Raw genomic sequence first — 19,070 nt, forward strand, 5'->3', positions numbered from 1 at the left:
AGACTTAGAAGATGGTTATTTAATTGGTTTGTTGGGTGAACTGCTTGCCTATTTCCTAATTACTCCTTATTCTTTCTTCCTTCAGCTCAGACTCTGTCATAGCCATACAATACAGTGTCTGTTTCTCTAGCTGAGAAAAATGTTTTGCTACATTTTCGAGGAGCCTTCTGAAGTAATTACAGAAGTATACACAATACTGATCATTAAATTAGTCTTCAATATGTAAACCAGAGGCATACCTTGTTTTAGATAGCGCACTTCTCTGTTGGTCATCATCTGCTCAAACAGAAAGTTTGAGAGGCAGAGTCAGAAGCGAGGGAAGTGTCTGATAGCAGTCAGCTTTGAGTGAGGCTGCAGAGGTTGGTTTGATCTGGGCAGTGGAAGCTGCTGTAGCGATACATTTGCCTCCCTTTTCCATGTGTCCACAGTCTACACAGGGCTTGGGCTGGTTGCAGATGCTGAGCTGTGATGTCTTGCAGGGGTTAAGTGTGCAGAGCATCCAGGGGTTAGTGCAAAAGAAAGGTATTTAACACTGGGCAGGCAATGTAGATGGTGCTGTAGGCGTTTTGAAGAATTTATCATGTGTAGCCTCCTTTAACATAATGTATTTCAGAAAATTTTGTCATACTATTAGAGAAAACAAGATTTTAGTTAATAATTTCAATTATATCAAAAGACTGAGAGAGAAATACAATAAAAAATATAATTTAAAAAAAAAAATGTTATCTCCACTCTGTAGACTTGAAAACTAAAGAAAAGTTCTCAGGTAAAAGTATTAAATTCTGTAAAATGTTGTCTACCTAAGAGTAAGAGCTTCCCTGGGAAGCTGAAAAATATAATGCGGCATAAGCTGGCTAGTTCAGAAGCATTTCCATACACTAGTGAAGGCAATTCTGGAATCGCCCACTTGGGGTGGAAGGGACAATTTTAATAATTCTATCTCAGTGCTTATGGGCAATTAATGTTTGCTACAGCCTTTTAAAAGAAGATTGGCATGTCACTGAGTGGCATATTGGCAGTAGGGCAACATACACAGGAGGAAGGAATGAAACTACTTATGCCTCATGGCTGCAACAGCTTTAATAGAGTATACAAAGCTCTAAAAGACAGAATTAAACAATGTTTAGTGGAGTATTGCATAAGCAAAGCCAGGAAATATTAGGATGAATACTGCTATTGTAAGCATTAATTCATTCAACTTACATCATGAATTAATTGCTTGCATATTCAATATTGTATTTACTGTTACTATTAGCATTGTTTAATTATTTAGAAGTTTATTTTATATGTAATACGTGACTGGGACTTGCTACAACTCTGATTTTCTTATAATTAAAAGTATTGGTATTATTATCATAGGATTATTTGTATCAGTGCCAACAATAATTCATGCATAAGAAAAGAGAGTAAAACATAGAAAAAGTTTTAAATGTGGACTGATATGATTGTATCTCAAAAAAAGAGGAACAAAAACTATATATATTTCTCACAGGAACAAAAACTATATATATTTCTCACAGAGTGTCTCAATTTTTTGAGCATAAAATAGAAAAATCAAGTTAGTAAAGACCTTGTATGTATTTTATCAGATACTGTTTTGTGTTTCAAGAATCAAATTCATCTCTTGTGGGTGAGGTAAGTTTTAGGTTATGACAGCAGTGTCAGTTTTATTTGCTAGCACTTGATCTCTGCATTATGTTTCTTTAATTAGAAGAATTAATATGTTTCTTTAATTAAAAAAATTAATCTCTAGGATCTAGGATCTAAATTCTAGGATCTAGGATTTAATCTAAAAAAATTAATCTCTAGGATTTTAATTAAAAAAAATAATCTCTAGGATCTCTAAAACAGGGTGAGGAAAGCCTGTTGGAGATTGTCCTAGGCCAGGGTTACCTAAATCTCCTCCAAAGGCATTCCAGAGTGGCAGGAATTGGGGCTATGTAACTCAAGTAGGCTGCTTACTGCTACAAGGCTGTAGCTGTGGCAGGTCTATTCAGGGCTCATATGCTTTTTATTTTTTTTTTCCTCAGCCTTTATCGCTTTCCATTCCCATTTCATCTTTGCCTCAGACTTTTTTTGAGGCAGTCAGTTTATAAAAGCGCCAGTCTTGCAGCTGTCCATACATCACACAAACAATCTGTTGGAGATGGTTTCAGCAGCCGGTTTCCCATGGCTTCAGCATTATTCCACAAAATGCTAGTAATATTTGGGAAATTGATAGCATATGTTCCCAGAGTTCTTTGTGAAAACAATGGGAGACTGCTCTGTTTAGTAGTGTGAGGATCATCCAAGTGCATTTTGTTATTGACTTTCTTCAGTTTTGAATCCATCTGTTTAGAGCTTAGGGAAAAGTGTGAATCTGTCCAAACCAGCAGTAGCAAAGGTATGGAAATGGCCATGTCAGACCAGCACCACTTCAGTCACCTCCTCTCTCGCATGTTGCAGACAATGTGCTTTTCCTGTTCTGCTTCATCTAACATGTGGTGTTTCACTCTTGTTATTTTGGAGACCCATGGTAGGAAAGGGAATGCATTCACTGCTTCATGCTTGAGTTTCTTCAAAGTTAGTTCTATAGGAGACAGAAAGCAATGCAAGAATCAAAGCTTTCAGAAAGAAGGAACGGTGCATATCTGCTTCATATGACCAGTTTGCTAACTGCAAAATGAGGTCTGTTAAGAATTAGACTGTGCTATTTGATATACAGAAGTTTTGCTACTGTGATACATGTCAAGCTAAGTGTATTTGTTTAGAACAAAACAGAAGTTAAAAAAGATCTTTTAAACCACTGTCTTTGGTAACTCAACTGAATACCTACATATCCAAAATGCTGAACAAGCAAAATCAGGACAATTAGTCAAGTTGGAAGAGGTCTTTGAAGATCATCTAGTCTACCTACCCTATTAAAGCAGGTTCTCTAGAGTGGATAGAGGAAAGTGTTTTGGAGGGTTTTAAGTATCTCTAGAGAAGGAGATTCCACAGCCTCTCTTGGTAGGGTGTGCACACTCAAAGAAGAGAAGTTTTTCCTCATGTTTGTTTGGAATTTCCTGTGTTCCCATTTTTAACCATTGTCCCCTGTTCTGTCTGTGAGCACTGGTGAAGAGTCTGGCCCCACCCGCTTGACTATCGTCCATTAGATATTTATAGTCTTTTCAGAAAACGGATATGTGCTTTTTCTTTTTAAAAACTTTTATTTGCAAAACATTCACAGAAATTCATAGAGAGAAATAAGGGGTTCAGGGAAGACCTCATTCTTCTCTACAATGACCTGAAAGAAGGTTGTGGGAAGGTGGGAGTGAGCCTCTTCTCCTGGGTAACAGGAATAGGGTAGGAGACAATGGCATTAAGTTGCACTGGGGATCTTCTAGTATGATATAAGGAAAAATTTCTTATCAGAAAGAGTGATGAGGTGTTGAAACAGGTTGTTCAGGGAGGTGCTGGAGTTGTGGTCCCTGGATGTGTTCAAGAGAAGGGCAGATGTGGGACAAAGTGACACGGTCTGGAAAGGTTACAGGAGTGGGTTGATGGTTGGGCTAGGTGATCTCATTGGTCCTTCCAACACTAATGGTTCTATGATTCTATTTAAAATCACTAACATACCATCATGCTGTTTCCCAACAGAATGTAGTTAATTAGAAAAAGTCTTTCATTTATGTTTGGTGATGTTAACATATTCATTTAATATCTATAAAAGGAGAAAAATAATGAATCAAAGAAATAAACTTCTGAAATTTATACAAAAAGATGAATATGACATTATTCCTCATACCTCAGCATGCTCTAATGAGAAACAAGGCAAACTGAGTTGAAAATAACATTATACATTAAGCAGTATTATATGTGGTTTTGGGGGGGGGGGGGGGAGGGGGAGATGGGAGGAGGGCTTGTTCAGATACTATTGGAGGAGAAAAAAAAATGGGGCAGGAGAAAGGAAACTGGAAAACTCTTTTTTTCTGAAGTTAAAGTTCTGCTAGAAAATGAGACAAAATGTGTTTTTGTTTCCTCTCCTCTGATTCCTTCTGAAATCACATGTAGCTTTTGCCTCTTTTGTCTTTATGTGCACACACCTCTATGAAGAATTTACCATACCTGAAAGTACAGAACTTCAGAGCTGATAAGTGGCAAACCCCATGTGCTTCTAGTCTTGTCCAGTACAACTATACTACATTTTACTAGAACTGTGAAGTTTGTTGGTGGCCAATTGGAAGCTGATGGTTTCTAAGATATGTAAATATTTCTACTTTCTATGATAATACCTGAAGGAGAAACAAGTGAAAAAGTGATGTTGTGCTATGTTATGTGCTTGGAAATATCTGGGCATAGAATAAGATTATTTTACTGAGAGTCCAAGATCTATCAGTCTGCAGAATGTAATGCATTTATAGAGCTGTGCCCAGAAAAGAAAAATGCCTTTGGTTTTGGATGATGAGTAAGAAGACCTCTCTTTTAAAGATTTTTCCATTCCTTTTTTCCTGTATGTGTTTTCTTTGTCATTTGAGGAGAAGTATAGAATAGCTCTGTGTAGTATTTTGGTAATTAATATTTGCAGCATTTCTGCAACTTTTAATTTACTTCAGTTTATGCACTTCTTGGAACTTTGTATATTTTTTTTTTGAAAAATGTATGTGTTTTCTCCTAGTAGAAAAGAATCAATTGCTGATGAGAAAAATATCTGCTCTGTCTCATAAACTCTCTTCACTGCAGGATAGATACATCTTATCTGTACTTATTTCAGCCATAGCTACCTGGACAAAGCAACAAAAACATCTTCATAGTTCAAGTATATTTTCATCATTCATTCCCCTAAACAAAACCTCTTCCAAAATCCATTGAAGCTACTCCTTCGTGCTGCTGCATACAATTCACTTATTAGGCTGTCTCTATTTGTTCAGAATTATCTAATCTATTTGTCCTATGAGGACTAGTATTTAACTGTTGCCAAACCAGTACAATGATTTCGTCTCCTGAATTTAAAGGCTTAAAGTAACTTCTTTTAATGATGGAAGAAGCCTCTGCTGCTTCCAGTATCTGATGCCTGTTTCATCTAAGGCAAATGCTTTTAGCCTGAAAGTAATACTTCCTCTTACTTGAATGTATTAATTTATCAGTCTTTTGCCGTTGCTTCATTCATCCTGGCTAGATAATGAATATTCATACCGCTGGTAAAAATAAAATTTTCCTGTAAAAACCAGTGAGATGAATAGATTTAAAATAGTTCCATCAATCTTTGCTGCTAAGATTCTTCAATGGAATTTGAAAATGAGTTTGGAAGTGAACACATGTCCAGGAAAAAAAAAAAAAGATGCAGCATTTTATAGAAAAATATACCAGCCACCTAAAGCTGAAAAAAAAAAACAACCAACCCACCGAGGAATATACAAGTGAATAGGAACCTCGGAATAATATACTGCTTTTTTTTTCCTGATGTAGACTTGCTCTTTCTACATGTGACAGCATTGCTTGTGTTCTCCAACAAAATGTGGAGATCTGATATACATAGTGCCTGAACGTTGATGTTTGTTTTTTTCTTTTTTTTTTTTTTTCCAGCAATATAGCACAGATCAATTGAAGATTGCATTGGCTGAATTGTGGGTTACTCAAACAGCTTCTTGGAACGTGTGGACTTTGAGCAAGGAATATGATCCTTGGGATCACAGGTCTCCCTTAGGAACATCAGTGACACCAGCTCCTCACCAGGCAAGTACAGTTTCTGATGGAAAATGCTTGCTAAATCTCAGAAAAAAGGTATCTGTGATGTCCAGATTTGTGGAATAACTTCACTCTTCTGAGAGAATTATCCTGCTAAGATACAGATAAAATCATTCTTCAGTACAGTAAGGTAAAAATAAAAGTTATTCATAGCCTCCAGAGTGCTTTGGTTTCCGCATTCATCAAAGTAAACATAGCTGTAAGTGTCTCAAGTTTTTATTGAAGGAAATAGAGATGAAAATAAAAGAAAGTTATTTATAGTGAGGTTAGGCAGGAGATCTTTTCTTACTCTCTGCAGTTAGGTAGCTGATGGTTTTTCTGCCTGTCATGTCAGAGATTTCCAGTCTACTCTGTGCTTTGATATGAAAAGATTTTCTCTAATGGGCAACACATAGTAGTTTCTAGTAGCCAATGCCTGATCTGCTCTAGCACCAGACATTTCATCTTTTGTTGTAAAACTGGTTGTTCCTCCTTGTCTATGAGATGGCTTGGCCATCCTAAGTCAACTTTTCTGCTATGATTTCTGCATTTTGCACAAGTGCTGTAGAGCAGGAACAGACAATGCAGAAAGAAGGATGCAGAAACACACAAGCCTATTCAGTATCTATTTCTTGGTTAAAAAGCAGTCTTGGAAGAAGTATCTAACCAATCTAACTCCATGTACTTCACCATCTGCAATTGGCTGCAGTCAAGGTCACCAGCAATTTTCTGTCTTGAAATGATGATGTGATTGCTAGTGGCTGAATATCCTTTCTCTGAGGGTTCTTTATCACTGATCTGGTGAGCCTATACCCGTGCTCAGGAATCCAGTTACTGGTGACTTTTCAAACAGGTGGCAATGAGCAAATAAGTTACTCAGTCTCTTCCACGCTAAGTTCTTGAGATCAAACTGTATTTTCTAATATGTGCTTTCCCTATTACAAGGGCTGCTCTGAAAGTAATGCCTCATATTTTATGATGTTGACCATGATGTCACAGGCAGATATTGGTGCTATGGCAGTAGAGGCTGAACCTTCCCACCAATACTCTGTTACATTTTGTTGCTGTGACAGCAGAGGGACATCCTAACAGAATGGCATCTGACATGACAGTATGGATGGAGCAAAAGTGTCACTGAATTTCTCAGTGCAGAAAAATGGTACCCATTGACATTCATTGATATTTGCTGAATGTATCTGGAGACTAAATAGTGGATGTGAGCACAGTGAGATTGTCAGTGCTGTGTCTCAGCACTGGCGTGTGTGAGGTTATTCTTTTATGCCATTGGCTCAAAGCTTGCTGATGAACAAGTCCAAGCAAGTCCTGGGCAAGGGTTGTGAAATCCTTTGTCTGAATGACACAGACAGACAAGGCCAGGGACAACAAGAGAGAGATAAGCCGCAGATTAATGGCTGTGAAGCAGTCTTTTGTGTGGGCTTATCTCGAGGAACATAGTTATCTCAAGAGGTGCTGCACAAGACTTACCCAAGCGCCCTGGAATGTCATGGCAGAAGTATAAAAAGGGGACCTACAGCCTGTTAGGTTCCTGACAACTGATTCCTCACTACGTGATGCCTGCATGCTGAAGAAGAACAAAAGAGGTGTCTGCCATCAGATCCCTCACTACAGAATGTCTGCGTGCTGATGGACTCTCCTGAGCCTGCTACCTGAATCCTGCTGCTTTCTCCTGGACTTGCCCTGTGGCTTCTACCAGTTACCTGCTTGCTGCCCAAGGCTGGCCATGCTACTGCTGCTCTCCCCCTGTATTTTTGCCTCAGACCATTGGAATAGCATGCAACGGGACCGCTGCTGGATCCTGGTGTTGACCATCCCCGCTTTACACAATTCTTGCTTATTTCCTATCTTTTCTATTGCCTGCCTTCCCTTTCCCATCAGCCTAATTCATAATAGTCACTGTCCTTCCCTTCCCCATCTTCCTGATTAAGATTTGTAATAAACTGGACTGCTGTTTCCATCCTCTGTGCTGCTGAATTTGACCCACATCTTAGTTGCTGCATGGTAGTTATCGTGCTAAGTGTTAAGTTTACTTTACTTTTGTTCCTCAGAAAATATTGCTTTGGAGTTTTTTGCCACTTCTGCTCAAGTATAAACTAATACTCAAAGGAGAAGTTTAAGAGAATGCACGCACACAGAGGTACGTACTGCATTTTTCCAGAATGGTGATGAAACTTATGAATTTCATTTAAATGGTTTATATATATATATATATATATATATAATATATAATATATATAATATATATATATATATATAAATAAAAGAATATATATATAAGAATATATATATATATATATATATATAAAAGAATATATATATAAGAATATATATATATATTCTTAACAGCATCTCTTGTGGGGAAAAAAATCACCCTTAATGAAAGATATTTTTTAATGTCTCATCTTTATATAGAAATTGTGCTCCAAAGCAATTCAATCAATGGCTTCTGTCTACTTTATGGTTTTTTTTTCCAAACACTTGATACTTCAGATTCCTAAGGGTTCCCCTAGGAACAAGGAGTTGGTTTTGAAGGACCCACATACACAAATGTGGTTAAAATGTAGCTTTTGTTCTTTAATTGAGACTTCTTCCACTTGCTCTGTGGGAAAACTGTTCTGCAGCCTTCTGTGTTTAGTGAAAATTGTTGCTGTCTTCTGTGCAGAGAATCACTGGAAGGAACCTTAGCTATTCCATTACTGGAATAAAGTGTGTCTATACTAGTACTTATGTCATTCACACCAGATGCCTGTCTATCCTGATCTGAAAGACCTTTAGTGATGAGGATTTAACACCCACACTATCCCACTCTTCTGCTGTTCTTAGCAGTTGAGATCTTTTCTGAATATCTAATCAGAATCTCCTTTGCAGAAGTCCACTACTTTGTATTCTACATGGATAGAGGAAATGAGACTTTGAAAAGTTAAATTTTTGAAAGGGAAAAAAATACAAAATGACTTTGTAAAAAGTGTGGGGAAAAATGTAATTCAGCAGAAACAACTGAAAAGCAATCACGTATAACAAGCCATGGCATAAAGAAAGTGTGGTATCAGTGAAATTGACTCTCTGGCAGTTAAGCAGAACAAATCCCTACTATGGCAGAGCTACAAAGGATGATGAAACAACTTGACACAACAGTGTCAAGACAGGGTGAGAAGAGATAAACACCAAGTAACTCTTCTGCATATACAAAGTAAGGTACGACTGGAGCACAGTGTTCTGTCAGAAAAACCACAATTTCAAGAAAGATTAAAGGAGATTAATGGAAATTCAGATAATAAAAATGGAAAGAAGGTAAAGTACAGTGCATGTAATCAGAAAAGACAGAACAAATTTGGATATCCTACCTTACTGAAAGAAATGCTCAAGTGGAAATTAACAGTGATCACCAAGTAGGTGAAACCATGTTGCAAGGAGAGAAACTATAGAAAAGCTTGTCTCTGTCAGCTTTTTCTATTGGGTTTTGCATCAGGAGCCAGTGATTTGTCAGGAGCCTCAGGACACACACTGAGGCTGACCTGCCGTCCTTAACGCATGCATGAATGTGCCTTAGGGGTGTCCTTAGAGTAGGAAATGCTTGAGTGATTTCATCTTTAATTGGGCATCCACAACCTTGGTCCCCGTGTGTCCTCAGGCATTTCCCATGATCCCCCCCTAAATTCTGAAACCAGAACTCTTAAGCAGGTTGTTATCAAGGGCATTGGGCTGTTGGACCATACTGGAATGAATAATTCCATTATTGATTCTTTTTCTGTGTGGGTAGTTTCACAAATTGTGATCCTGGCCTGACTGGAATGAACAGCTGTTAATAACACTCAAGACTGGACAAAGCCACTTAGGCAAAAGCTCATCAGAGCTTTAATACGAACAACCAAGTTGCATTCTTACTCCATTACAATGAAAAACAATTGGTTTATAATACCCACTTCTACATGCTCAAAGTCAAATTGTGATGAGATTTACATGTCCAGTATCCCATGCTCTCAGTACAATAGGGTACATGTGGGACATGGGACATGACATTCTTTCATCGTTTGTCTTAGAACAGTATGTCATAGAAGGAAATGCCCTTCATCACTTGTAGTTCTATACCTGAGATCTCAGCGTACTCGTTCTCTGTGCTACTTTCAATTTCTAGAACTAAGGAAAAAAAGAAAAAAAAGTAGAGAAAACAGTGAAGAATGTTTCAAACTTAAGAGTTAATGATGGTTAACTAAAAGTTTTGCTAATTGAAGATAAATACTGTAATTGCTAAATGTCTGTGTTGACTTAAAAAAAAAAAAAAAAAATTAAACCAATGATACAGTTTTACACATGCAGCTTCTTAACAAAAAAAAAAAAAAAAAAAAAAAATTGTTTATTTTAGCCACTTCCCAGATGACCAAGCCAGTGAATAACAATACTAAAAATCGGGGAGTGGAAAGAAAGCTCAGAAAATAGAACCAGATGATGTCTAAAGTTATCACTCATGTTTAATGTCATTGCTGTGAATAATTCTGATAGATTAAGTGAAATTGCTCGTATGAGTAAATAAAAGGATACATGTCTGCTGGTCTGTAACCTCATTTTTAAAACAAACAAACAAAAACAAAAACAACAGTTTTCGATTTTGCTTAAGTACTTTAAGTACTTAATTTTGCATTAAGTACTTTCAGGAGTTGATTTTGGGGAAATCTGAATTGGTTAATGCTTTAAAAACTAAAACATATACGTACTTACCAAAAAGTAATACGTAATGCTATTTCTGAAAGGGGACTTACAGTTATATAAAAAGCATTATTTTTAAGCATTAACAAAGCGGTATTTGTTAAAAAGATCTATTATAAGCTAAGCAGACACTAAATAATTACAAACTTCAGACAAAATGCTCTCTCAAGAATGGACTTATCTGTTCCTCTTTTAAAACGTCCTCTTGGGAGAGGTAATGAGGTAATGTAACCAACAGAATGAATTTCAATTGTAGTTTCCTCCCCAAGAAAAATGCCATATCCACCTTGAACCAACTCTGAAAGTGGGGAAAAAAAGCAATGTGATGGTGTGTCAAGATCCTGGAAGCTGCTGCCATAACTTGGATCAAAAGAGGTCAAGGAAGAACAAAAAGGTCAGAATTTGACACTGTAGTAATAAAAGTAGCACAGCTTGTTAAAAGGACTGTGTTTTTTAGGGCAAGGTTCATCTACCTGGAAGCTTGCAAAATTTTCCCAATTATTCAGCTGGATAATTATTTCCATATGTTTACTGTTTCTTATGGCAAAGTCAGCTGTAAACCAAGTGGGAATTGCCATAATGGACAATTGCCTTTGATGTTAGGCTTTCATCTTACAACTGTAGATCTCAGCTGTACTTAACACAAGTCTCTGTGTAAAAAGCTATATATTTTTAGAATGCATTCACCTCAAATATTCGAAATAGAGTTATTAGTATCAACTGTTTCTATTCTGTGACATGTTTAACCTCAGGGCTAGGTTGTGAATTCTTCTTTCATTCCAGTTAACAGTAATATACTAAGGCAAGCCTACTATTAGCAGTAACAATTTTTTAGAAATTTTCTTAAGGGTCTTATAAACCAAACATCAGTCTGTCAGTTCTCTAGGCTATCTTAATATTTGTAAAAACATCAAATAAGCAAGTTAAAACCTGCCAAAAATCAACTAACAAAAAACCAAAACAACAAAAAAACCCAAACCACCAAGAATCACCACAATTAACAAATAAAAACAAAACCTGCATGAACAGATCTAGATACTTCTGGTGATACTGACCATCACAAGAAACTGATTGTTAATTTGAATAATGTGAGATGTTCCAGAAACTTCAGGTGCATTTCAATTAGGTTTTCTTGGATCTGGATAACATACAAATTTATAACTTCTGATCTGTACAGAACCATTGTTAGGCTATTCCTATTCCAATGCCAACACCACTCCAACAGATGCTTTGTTTCACTACTTAGATTTAGGATCTGTTTTTCTGTGCAGACATATTCTTTCTCTTCTCTCCATCAACCTGTCCTCAACACATTCAAACTACTGATTTTGTGAAACCTCCTTGACAGTTTGCACTACCTGATTGGCTTCTTCCAGCCTACATTACATTACGTTACATTATCCTTGTGAAGTACGGCACAAAAATCAGCTTTATTATTATCCCACATAAGGAATGTTATGGAAAAAAAAAAAGTTTTAAAATCATCTAGTATTTTTCAGCAGTTGTGGCCATGAACTAAAATCATGGGCATTTAGTGTGATATATATTATTCTGCTTTCTTTGTATCCAATACAATAGGACAACATTTTCATTAGGTGATAAAAAACATCTGAAAGTTCTAACGCCACTGTGTATTAATTTAGTGGAGGAGTGGGATGAACTATCACAATGAATATATATGAATAATATACTAAATTTATCCTACAGCCAAATTGTAAAGAGCTGGAATTGCTAAAGCTACTCAGGATTTAAAAAATATGTAAAGTATTAGCAGGATGCAGTTATATCTGAGTGGGTATTTTAGCTGCACTGAGATCATATCTGTAGCCCAATCAATGGCTTTAAAATCCACGTTGTATAATCAAAAAATTAAGACATGTTCACAAAGTTTAAACTGGTAAGAGACACAAAACTTTCAGAAATTTAGTCTTCTGTGAGTTCATCTTCCCTAATAGTCTTAGGACTTTATCTCTGAAAATCTTGCTAGGATACTCTGATCAATTTTTCCCCATTCTTTCCTAAAGAGAAAATACACAAGCTTAGTTTTCCATGTTGTCTTGCTCATTCATCTGTGCAACCCCATGTGGTCTGTTATGTAAGTGGAATTTCCCTCCTCTAAACAGCTTCTAAAATTCCCTGAATGATAAGTGAGAAGAGTTCATTCATTCTAATCCTAGCAATAGAACCTGTCATATGAATAGAGGCTGAGGGAATGTGTCTCGTTTAGCCTGGCGAAGAGATTGCTTTGGGTATCAGTTGGTACCCATGAGGCGGAGATAAGCTATTCACAGTGGTAAGAGGACGAGAAACAACAGCATAGTTGTTGGAGCAAGTGAAGTTCAGACAGAATATAATATAAGGCTTATTCACTCTGAGGACATTTTAGCAGTGGATCTGATCACCTGAGGAAGTTGTGTATAGCATCCATTCTTGTAGGTTTTCAAGAGCAGACAGGATAAAACCCTCAGAAAAATGAGTCTGAATTCATAGCTGACCCTCCTTTGAGGTTCAGCAGCTTTTGACCCTGCAGAAGCTGATCTTTTGAGATCCCCTCCAATCTGAATTGTTCCATTATCCTACAATCCTTTTTATTTAAACCTTGAACAGAGGAACAAAATGAATAATTATTGATTTGTCTAATTTCTGTCTGTAATTCAAAGGTTAATGTTTTCAGTACACTACCAAAGCAAAGAAAATAATACCCAGATTCTTTCTAGAAAAAAGTTAGAATGTAGATCTGCCCTTGGTGATCAGTGAACCAACTAAGAAAGATGCTTTGTTGTTCACAAAAAAAAAAAAAAAAATTGCCAGAAGGGTGAAAGGTGAAGCTTTGTCTTCAGCGATAAAGAAATTTTAGTATAAAAAACCCTGAGAAAAATGTACAAAGAAAACAGCAGACTGTCTTCATGAGATGGGTTTTACCTTGTTCAATGATTTGTTTGTCAAAATGCCATTGAAAAATGCCATGAAGGGAAAAGGATACCAAGATAATTAGTTATCTTTAAAGATGCCCTCCTCAAAGAACAGCAGACTATTCAAATGCACAGGAAGAAGATCAGAACGAACAAAGACCTGCTGCATGATCTCAGTCTCCAAAAAGAACTCAATGTTAGTCAGAGGTGAGGATAGGGTACAAGGAGGAATGTCACCTTAGGGACATGGTTTAGTGATGGACTTGTTAGTGTTAGGTGAATGGTTAGACTTGATGATTTTAAAGATCTTTTCTGATCTAAATTATTACATTATTTTTAACATCAAGATAGTGAAGCACTGGAACAGGTTGCCCAGAGAGGTGGTCTCCACCCCAGAGACATTCAAGGTTAGGCTGGATGGGTCTCTGAGCAACCTGATCTGCTGTAGGTATCCCTGTTCTTTGGAGGGGAGTTGGACTAGATGGCCTTTAAGGGTCCCTTCCAACTCAAAAGATTCTGTGATTCTATGATTCTATGATTACCGATTGTACTAGAAGAAAGTTAGGAAGTACTCAAGTTAGTTGGGCATATATAAATCTATGGTACCAGATGGACTTTACTTGAGATTGCTGAGGTTCAAAGTCATTGTAAAGCTGTGCTGTATCATCCCTGGAATATCATGGCAAATGAAGGAAGATCCTAGTTAGTAGAAAAAGACAAATATCACACTCATCTTCAGGAAGAAGGAAAGTCTAGGTAACAAAAGACCTATCAGCCTAAGTTTTGCAGCCAAAAGATCATGTAGCAAACACTTCTGGAAGTCCTGACCAGACCCAGACCCACATACAACAAGAAGGGAATAGAAAGAAGTCAGCATAGATTTGCCATGGCCAAGTCCTGACAACACTGGTCTCTGTAGGAGTGGATTAGTAGTACTTTTAGCTTGATTTTGAAAAAATGTTCAACACAATCTCACACAGTATTCTTGTAAGTAATTCGATTAGGTGCGTACTGAAAAAGTGGACTGTGAGATGGGTGAAATGGTTCTGATTAACCCTTCAGATTCAATGAGTCTGCAGTACAAGCACCCCTTAATGGGTGATATGGAAGTGATATATACAGTCTTTGCTAATATTCTGGTGGAACAGAATGCACTTTCAGAAGTGTAATGAATAATACTAAATTGGATGTGGTGATCTATTCACAGAACAACAGGGCTGCTATTCAGAAGGTCTTCAACAAGTTAGACTATCTACTAGGGAGATATAGAAGAACAGCCAGATTCTTCTAAGACATGGGTATCCAATCTTTTGTTTTAGTGGACTGCATTGAGTGATGAGCAATTGACTTGGGCCACATATATAATATAGAATCATAGAATCACAGAATTGCTCAGGTTGGAAAAGACCTTAAAGATCATCAAGTCCAACCACAATCTAACCATACTATCCTAACTCTAACAACCCTTTCACTAAATCATGTCCCTGAGCACCACATCCAAGTGGTTTTTAAACACATCCAGGGATGGTGACTCAACCACCTCCCTGGGGAGCCTATTCCAGTGCTTAACAACCCTTTCAGTAAAGAAGTTTTTCCTGATATCCAACTTAAACTTATCCTGGTGCAATTACCCCTCATCCTGTCATCAGTGAGAAGAGACTGGCCCCGCTTTCACTATAAGCACCTTTCAGATATTGAAAGAGAGCAATAAGGTCTCCCTTCAGCCTCCTTTTCCCCAGTTCCTTCAGTCACTCCTTGTAGCACACATTCTCCAAGCCCTTTACAAGCCTTGTTACCCTTCTTTGGACCTGCTCCAGCACCCCAGTGTCCTTTCTGTATTGAGGTGCCCAAAACTGAACACAGTACCGAGGAGAGGCCTCACCAGTGCCAAGTACAGGGACAGGATTACTTTCCTAGTTCTGCTCATCACACCATTCCCGATACAAGCCAGGATGCCATTGGCCTTCTTGGCCACCTGGGGACTCTTCAGGCTCATATTCAGCCAACTGTCCATCAGCACACCAAGGTCTATTTCCATCAGGGGGCTTTCCAGCCACTGCTCCCTAAGCCTTTAGGGTTGCCTGAGATTGTTGTGACCAAAATTCAGGACCCTACACTTGGCCCTATTGAAACTCATGCAGTTTACCTTGGCCCAGGTCCCTCTGTAATGCCCTTCTCCCCTCAGGCAGATCAACACTCCCCCTCAACTTGGTATTGTCTGCAAACCTACTGAGAGTGCACTCAATTCCCTCATCAAGATTGTTAATAAAGATGTTAAATAGAAGCAGCCCCCGTACGGAGCCCTGGAGGACACCACTCATAACTGGCTGCCAATTGGATTTAACTCTATTGACCATAACTCTTTGGGCCCAGCCATCCAGCCAGTGTTTCACCCAGCAATATAGTTAATATCTATAAGTAACAAAACTTTTTTTTTACATATTTGTTATTAAACATAAAAGAAGAGGGCAACAAAAACATAAACTGGTGTTGTCACAGTGACATTTGACCTTGTTTTTGTAAAAGTAATGCAGCAGTATCTGGTTTGGCAGAAGTGGTTGCAATTCCTAGCGAGTTCTCATGAGGTGTTCATCAGAAATTTTTGATTTACTTTTACTGTTCTTGTGCTTCATCCTTGAAAACAGTTGTTCACAAATGTATGTACTGCCAAAAAGTGATGACATGAATAAGGTGTGGTCATGAAGTGAGGGATATTTTTCTCTGGTAAGAAAGGGCTTATAAAAGTCTGGTAAAGAGACGAGAACAAATTTTTTAGTTGAATGATTGCAATTCCATACATACCATTTGAAAATTTGCAGGTAATCATCGACCAAAAAGTGAGTCACAAATAAACCATAAAATTATTATTATTATTATAATTTTCAATCTTGAAACCTGTTTTTAAATTTGTGAATCAAAACGGTATATTTTTCACTGTTCACAGGACTGTGTTTACCATACATATTTAAGTGCATAAAATTATTTGCCATAACTTGAGCTTGACATAATTTAAGTTTATTTTTGAATGTTGTTATGGTTTGAAAAATGGAACAGATAAGTTGATTTTCACCTTGAAGACACATGCTTAACTCATTTAAATGAGCTGCCAAATCTACCAAAAAATGCTGAATCTATAAGCCATCTTTTGTCTTCAGGTTCTAGTATAAATTTTCCTTCTGACTCTGTAAACGACTTAATTTCATTTTCTTCATTTTGTAAGCATTCGGGGGTGTTGAAAATTACAAAATCTGTCAGCACTGCACAAGTATTCTGGATATTTCTTCTGCAGTGAACATGTTAACTTACTAAATAATTTTACAAAATAACACAGTTCCAACTTTAGTAATTAAATAAGAAAACATATCTGTTTAGTAACAAAAACTGCTTGTGTTCACAGGCATACACACACATGTAGATGGGTTGAAATATTAAGAGCAATCACTGCATTTTACAAGTGGCACAGATGCATGTAGCATGTAGTACATGCATTTCAATTCAACTGTGTATAGAGGGTGTGAGAAGTGGGGTTAGCACTGCACTACGCCCCCCCTTCCTTAGCTTACAATTGTTGCCCACATAGTTCATGTTTGAGCTTCATGCAATTGACTCATGAAAAATGTTGCTTGAAGCCTCACAAGAATGTTAAAAATTTATGATCTTGTGGGCCTGCATTGTGTCCTGTGGCCACATGTTGGATACAGCTGTTCTAAAAGACAGATGGAGACAAGACAAGATGTACAGCAGGAGCACAAGCTGCATCTAAATGATGGTGCCCTATTGTAGTGAGTCCAGTGGAGCTGATTAGGGGCTGGAATGCATGAAATATCAAGAGAGGCAGAAAAAGTTGTTTTTTTAAGCCTTGAGAAGTCATCAGAACTTCTTACTGCTTTTTTAAAGTTCTTAATAGAGGAGTATAGAGAAAGTGGAGCCAGACTCTTCTCATATGTGTGGAGTGGAAACACAGGGGTGTATGGGAACTGTTGAGTACAGCCTGAACCTCTGTTTGATTGCCTGAGGCAAGGACTGAGTCAGCCATGGGAGCACAGGTGGAGGCAATTCAACTGAGTGACGGGGAGGGGTGCAGCCTGGCTGCATCTCTCCTAGACCTCATTTAAGGGCTGACTGGGGGAAGAATTCTTTCTGGAGATCCCTCCCTTTGGAGTTTTCTACTGTGAGCCTAGGATATGGGTGAGCATTTCCTTTTTAATTATCTTTTTCCACCACAATAATCTTTCTAACTATAAACCTGTAAAATACCATCCTAACCATGCCACTCTTCTAACTGTACATTTGTTAATTGTATGCGGGGCAATGAACATAAGTAACAAGAAAGCAGATATGATTCAGTTGAAGGAAAGCGTTTTATTTGAAGGTTGTTGAACACTCAAACAATTTGCCTGAAGAGACTGTGAAATGCTCATTCACTCTCTAGGTTCTGAGCAACCTGGTCTGCATGATCCTGCTTGGTATAGAAACCTTGGATTATATGATTCAGAAGTCACTTTTAGCCTGTATTTTTATTTTGTGATTTGTTTTTTTCATAGCTATTATGAAAACTTGTGTAATTGTTATATTGCATATATGTATATTATATGTGTGTGTGTATATATATAAATATATATATACATATATTAAATGTCCTATTCTTTTTTTAGGAAAAAGAAAGTTTAGAAGAAAATATAGTTAAAAAAAAGACTTATAGAATGCAGAATCGTATGGTCTCCAAAAGAATATTGTTGTTTAATGTAAGTGTAAAGCTTAACTTTGCAATCCATGAAATGCAGAGGAGTTATTTATCTCATAGAATAAAAATAATTCCTAAATGAGTCTTTCTACGACTCTTGTACCAAAGGGTGACTGTTAAAAGCAATTCTGTCTCTACAGACAGCTTTGCCCAACCCACAGACATTTTCCTAAGACTGCCACGTGCTCAGGTGGTAAGGGAAGGTTTTGAAGGTTATGTGTTACAGCACCACCTGGTGAAATGTATTTAAAGTCTACATAAGATGCTGCTAGTGAGCAGTAGCCTATGAAAAAATAGCACAATGTAGTGTTAAGCTTTTCAAGATTATTTTTTTCCCCAACTTATTGCATATTTCAGAGTTACTTGGAAGATTTCAAGTATTAAAACCAGTCATTAAGTATGGAACTTGAAGTTGTCTGAATTTCATGGTCACACCACTGTAATGATCATGGTAGAACTGGAGGAAAAGCCTTGCATATCCTGTCACCTACTCACTAACTTGTTTCAATGGCGTAGATGTGAGAACCTTTCCATACGCACAAAAAAAATCCCAGAGTCCCTAAAATCTTCCTTGTTAAACCTAGGTCTACTACTTCTCTGTGTTTGTCATATGATTCAATTATTCCTTCCTTTTAATTTTTTTTCCTCTTCTTCCCCACCTGAGACACTCTAAGTTTTTCCGTCCTTTTGCTCATTCTCATTTTTCTTTCATAGGTTACATTTAATCTGGTCTGGTTGCTCCCTAAACAGCAGCGCCTGACATTGAACATCATATGCTAGTTGCTACCCTACCAGTGCTGAATGGAGCAGTAGAATCACTGAATATGATTTACAGGCTGTATTTCTGCTTATAAACTCCAGCTGGATGTGTAGCTTTTTGAGTGAATGTATGATGAGTGATTCCTATTCTGTAACAACCCTTTACAGCCTTTGTATTAAAAACAAAACTGGCTGTTTGATATAGACCTAAGAGGATGAAGTGGATTACTTCTGCCTACACGTTGCAG

General features: G+C 37.4%; 1 long non-coding RNA gene across 1 annotated transcript; it reads left to right on the forward strand.

The window, feature by feature from the left end:
* The first annotated feature begins 17,477 nt into the window (after positions 1-17,477).
* On the forward strand, positions 17,478-18,863 carry LOC125690721 (uncharacterized). Its single transcript, XR_007375755.1, has 3 exons — positions 17,478-17,507; positions 17,975-18,064; positions 18,778-18,863. It is a non-coding gene; the product is annotated as an uncharacterized LOC125690721 (long non-coding RNA).
* The last annotated feature ends 207 nt before the right edge of the window (positions 18,864-19,070 follow it).

Source organism: Lagopus muta, chromosome 3 (assembly GCF_023343835.1).
Source record: "Lagopus muta isolate bLagMut1 chromosome 3, bLagMut1 primary, whole genome shotgun sequence".
Taxonomy (NCBI): domain Eukaryota; kingdom Metazoa; phylum Chordata; class Aves; order Galliformes; family Phasianidae; genus Lagopus; species Lagopus muta.